This window comes from Coregonus lavaretus (genome assembly GCF_964263955.1).
Source record: "Coregonus lavaretus genome assembly, chromosome: 26".
Taxonomy (NCBI): domain Eukaryota; kingdom Metazoa; phylum Chordata; class Actinopteri; order Salmoniformes; family Salmonidae; genus Coregonus; species Coregonus lavaretus.
Window position 1 is genome coordinate 38,462,198 of NC_140013.1, and position 5,996 is coordinate 38,468,193.

The following is a 5,996-nucleotide window of genomic DNA, read 5'->3' on the forward strand; positions in this document are numbered from 1 at the left end:
AGATCATTTAAAAAAATACCCCAGTACCACACATACTATAATAGTATCTACTAATTCACAGTTTTCCGTTACAGTGTCCATACTACAGTATAATACTATCCTAGGTCCTGGTCTGAGGCTTGTCTGAAGAGCCAGTTTCCATCTGTCAGTAAAGAAAAAGTCCTGCATGAAAAGACTGCCTGATACTCCAGCACATAAAGTATATTCCTGCTTAGGATCTGTCACATATCTCTGCACACTCACACACGCTGTCACGTTCCCCTACGCTCTAACAGTCTATCAGCTCACTTTGGTTTTGCTCTCTATTAAATGGCATGGGAATCTGGGACATATTTCCCTCCCTCCCTCTATCACTCTATCCCTCCTTCCCTCTATCACTTTATCCCTCCATCACTCTATCCCTCCTTCCCTCTATCACTCTCTCTCCCTCCCTCTATTCCCTCCCTGTATTCCCTCCCTCCCCTTTCCTCTATCTCTCTCTCTCCCTCAACCCTTTGTATCCCACGCTTGTTCTCTACCATTTCCCCATCGCTCTCTCCTGCTCCCTCTCCTCTCTCATTCTCTCCCTCCCTCTCCCTCTCTCATTCTCTCTCTCCCTCTCCTCTCTCATTCCCTCCCTCTCCTCTCTCATTCTCGCTCCCTCTCTCATTCTCTCTCTCCCTCTCATCTCTCATTCTCTCTCTCCCGCTCCTCTCTCATTCTCTCTCTCTCCCTCTCTCATTCTCTGTCTCCCTCTCCTCTCTCCTTCTCTCTCTCCTCTCTCCTCTCCCTCCCTCTCCTCTCTCATTCTCTCTCCACATTCCTCCCTCATCAAGCAGGGAAAGGTTCTGTGCCCTCTAACCTCTGCCAAGTCTGAAAGTCAAACCGGCTTCATGTATTGTCACTCACTGGACTGTGGGAATGAGGGGGAATTTCCCATATCCTTTTCAACATGATTGGCAACCACTGTACTGAGCCCACACACACACAGGATGGATTGCCACTCTCACTCTCCCACACCCTGAGTTTTCAGCAGTAGATCACTGTGATGCTTATCAACAGGCCTTGCATAAACCCTACTGTTCCCCAAATACACAACTACCATGGAGAGGAACCAACACACACACACACATGCACACACACACACACACACGCACACGCACACACACACACACACACACACACACACACACACACACACACACACACACACACACACACACACACACACACACACACACACACACACACACACACATACACAGAAGATGTCAGGGACATCTGTGGCTATTGTCCACCAGATCAGAAGAGACACTGATCCTACACATCAGCAGGAATGTCAGGTGAGGTTACGTAATGATGGAGAGTGTTTACAGGGTATTTTTCAATATCGGACACACACACACAAACGTCTATGACGGGTGGTAATGATATGTAGAGAAATTGTCCACTAAGTGGAGAAGAGAGAGGGTTGCTGACATCCACCAGGACAACCCACTGAGGGACAACAGACAGACAGGGCTGTTTTCTATTTGGCATCTTTCAACTCAGCAAAACATCCTCCCAGCAATCACCCTGCAGTTTAACAGATAACCCACTCATTATAATAATAATATTAATAACATGCCATTTAGCAGACGCTTTTATCCAAAGCGACTTACAGTCATGTGCGCATACATTTTTTAACGTATGGGTGGTCCCGGGGATCGAACCCACTACCCTGGCGTTACAAGCGCCGTGCTCTACCAGCTGAGCTACAGAGGACCACATCATTCATTACTACAGAGTAGAATAGAGTAGCAGACATGAAAACAATCCAAACAAACAGAAGTAATTGCCACCTTCTCATCGTGATTCTGAGCTCAATACGTTCCACAAATGTTGTTTAGATTTCTCTTTCTCTCTTGTCATTTTTTTAGGAGGCCATGTTAAGAGCAGTTACATACCCCTCAGTGCTGGGACGGGTGAGTCATGGACAAGAATACCTCAGGAGGGGGAGAGGGAGGGGGAGGGAAAGGGGAGTGGGAGGGAAAGGGGACGGGGAGGGAAAGGAAGAGGGAGGCTGGCTATGGGGACACCAATAAGCACTGGAATCCGCCCTCTCACCCCATGAGAGGCGAGGGAAAGGAACTGATGACACCCCCCTCGATCACACCCCTCTGTTCCTCTCACACCCACACATTCTCTCTCTTCCTCTCCTTCTCCCCTCTACCAATATCCCTTCTCTCTCTCGTCTCTCTCTCTCTCTCTACCAATATCCCCTCTCTCTCCAACCCCTCTCCTACAGTCACTTATTGTACTCTCTCTCCAACAATCACCCCCTCACTCTCTCTCTCTCTCTCTCTCACTCCCACTCCCTTGTCTCTCTCTCCCCCTCCCATGTCTCTCTCTCTCTCTCTCTCTCTCTCAAATTAAATGGGCTTTATTGGCATGGGAAACATCTATCTCTCTCAGGTCTCTCCCCCCTCTCACCCTCCCTATCAACTGGCTTTCATCAAGCTGCACACTCAAGAAAACGCTTCAAACTGTAACCAGTGCCTGCAATCTGGTTCAGGTTATCAGTCAACCTACCAAGGTAGTTACAAACAGCACAGGAATGAAATCAACAACATGTATTGATCACATCTTTACTAATGCTGCAGAATTTTGATTGAAAGCAGCATCCAGATCCATTGGATGTAGTGATCACAATATAGTAGCCATATCTAGGGAAAAAGAAGTTCCAAAGGCTGGGCCTAATATCGTGTATAAGAGGTTATACAATAAGTTTTATACAAATGTTGTTGATGTAAATAATATTTGTTGGTCCGTGGTGTGTAATGAAGAGCAAACAGACGCTGCACTTGACACATTTATGAAATTGCTTATTCCAGTTACTAATAAGCATGCACCCATTAAGAAAATGACAGTAAAAACTGTTAAATCTCCATGGAATGATGAGGAATTTAAACATTTTATAGTTGAGAAGGATGAGGCAAAAGGAATGGCAAATAAGTCTGGATGCACAACCGATTGGCAAACATATTGCAAACTGAGAAATCATGTGACTAAACTGAATAAAATGACAAAGAAACTACACTATGAAACGAAGATAAATTACAAAGAATGACAGGTAAAAAGCTTTGGAGCACCATAAATGACATTTTGGGAAAAAAGGCAAAATCAGGTCCATCATTCATTGAATCAGATGGCTCATTCATCACAAAACCGACTGATATTGCCAACTACTTTAATAATTTTTTCATTGGCAAGTTTAGCAAACTTAGGCATGACATGCCAGCAACAAACGCTGACACTACACATCCAAGTACAGTTGAAGTCGGAAGTTTACATACACCTTAGCCAAATACATTTAAACTCAGTTTTTCACAATTCCTGACATTTAATCCTAGTAAAAATTCCCTGTCTTAGGTCAGTTAGGATCACCACTTTATTTTAAGAATGTGAAATGTCAGAATAATAGTAGAGAGAATTATTTATTTCAGCTTTTATTTATTTCATCACATTACATACACTCAATTAGTATTTGGTAGAATTGCCTTTAAATTGTTTAACTTGGGTCAAACATTTCGGGTAGCCTTCCACAAGCTTCCCACAATAAGTTGGGTGAATTTTGGCCCATTCCTCCTTACAGAGCTGGTGTAACTGAGTCAGGTTTGTAGGCCTCCTTGCTCGCACACGCTTTTTCAGTTCTGCCCACAAATGTTCTATAGGATTGAGGTCAGGGCTTTGTGATGGCCACTCCAATACCTTGACTTTGTTGTCCTTAAGCTATTTTGCCACAACTTTGGAAGTATGCTTGGGGTCATTGTCCATTTGGAAGACCCATTTGCGACCAAACTTTAACTTCCTGACTGATGTCTTGAGACGTTGCTTCAATATATCCACATAATTTTCCTTCCTCATGATGCCATCTATTTTGTGAAGTGCACCAGTCCCTCCTGCAGCAAAGCACCCCCACAGCATGATGCTGCCACCCCCGTGCTTCACGGTTGGGATGGTGTTCTTCGGCTTGCAAGCAACCTCCTTTTTCCTCCAAACATAACGATGGTCATTATGGCCAAACAGTTATATTTTTGTTTCATCAGACCAGAGGACATTTCTCCAAAAAGTACGATCTTTGTCCCCATGTGCAGTTGCAAACCATAGTCTGGTTTTTGATGGCGGTTTTGGAGCAGTGGCTTCTTCCTTGCTGAGCGGCCTTTCAGGTTATGTCGATATAGGACTCGTTTTTACTGTGGATATAGATACATTTGTACCTGTTTCCTCCAGCATCTTCACAAGGTCCTTTGCTGTTGTTCTGGGATTGATTTGCACTTTTTGCACCAAAGTACGTTCATCTCTAGGAGACAGAACGCATCTCCTTCCTGAGCGGTATTGTCACGATCGTCTGAGGAAACGGACCAATACGCAGCGCGTGGAGTGAACATGATGACTTTATTAAATAAAAGCAACCACGAAAACAACAAACAAATGACGATAGTGAAGTCCTACAGTGACTATGACTGAACCTGGAACAAAAACCCACAATTCCCACAGGAAAACAATCAGAATAAATATAGCTCCCAATCAGAGATAACGAGCCGACAGCTGACACTCGTTACCTCCGATTGGGAGTCATCGACCAATCCTAGAAATAAACCCCACAGAACTGCAAACATAGAATTACACCCAAATTACCCAACAAAACAAATACACCCTGGCTCAAATACAAACGTCCCGGAGCCAGAGTGTCACAGTACCCCCCCCTAAAGGTGCGAACTCCGGGCGCACCAGCATACAGTCTAGGGGAGGGTCTGGGTGGGCGTCTGTCCACGGTGGCGGTTCTGGCCCTGGTCGTGGTCCCCACCCCACCTTAGTCACTCTCCGCTTCCGTAGCCTCCTCCACATGACCACCCCCCAACTAAACCCCACTGGATTAAGGGGCGGCACCGGACTAAGGGGCAGCACCGGACTAAGGGGCAGTACCGGACTAAAGGGCAGCACCGGACTAAGGGGCAGCACCGGACTAAGGGGCAGTACCGGACTAAGGGGTAGCACCAGGATAAGGGGCAGCACCGGGCTAAGGGACAGCACCGGACTCAATGGCGGATCCTGGCTGGCTGGCTCTGGCGGATCCTGGCTGGACGGCTCTGGCGGATCCTGGCTGGACGGCTCATGGCTGGCTGAAGGATCTGGCTGCTCATGGCTGGCTGACGGATCTGGCTGCTCATGGCTGGCCGACGGATCTGGCTGCTCATGGCTGGCCGACGGATCTGGCTGCTCATGGCTGGCCGACGGATCTGGCTGCTCATGGCTGGCTGAAGGATCTGGCTGCTCATGGCTGGCTGAAGGCTCTGGCTGATCCTGTCTGGCGGAAGGCTCTGGCTGATCCTGTCTGGCAGAAGGCTCTGGCTGATCCTGTCTGGCGGAAGGCTCTGGCTGATCCTGTCTGGCGGAAGGCTCTGGCTGATCCTGTCTGGCAGAAGGCTCTAGCGGCCCCGGTCTGGCGGACGGCTCTGACGGCTCATGGCAGACGGGCGGCTTAAGCGCCTTTGGGCAGACGGGCAGTTCAGGCCCCGTTGGGCAGACGGCAGACTCTGGCCGTCTGAGGCGCACCGTAGGCCTGGTGCGTGGTGCCGGAACTGGAGGTACCGGGCTGAGGACACGCATCTCAGGGCTAGTGCGGAGAGAAGCAACAGGGCATGCTGGACCCTGGGGACGCACATGAGGCCTAGTGCGGAGAGAAGCAACAGGGCATGCTGGACCCTGGGGACGCACATAAGGCCTAGTGCGTGGTGCCGGAACTGGTGGTCCCGGGCTGAGGACACGCATCTCAGGGCTAGTGCGGGGAGCAGCAACAGGCCGGACCGGGCTGGCGACGCGCACCGTAGGTTTGGTGCGAGTGGCAGGAACAGGCCGGGTCGGGCTGGCGACGCGCACCGTAGGCTTGGTGCGGGTGGCAGGAACAGGCCGGGCTGGGCTGGCGACGCACACCGTAGACTTGGTGCGGGTGGCAGGAACAGGCCGGACCGGGC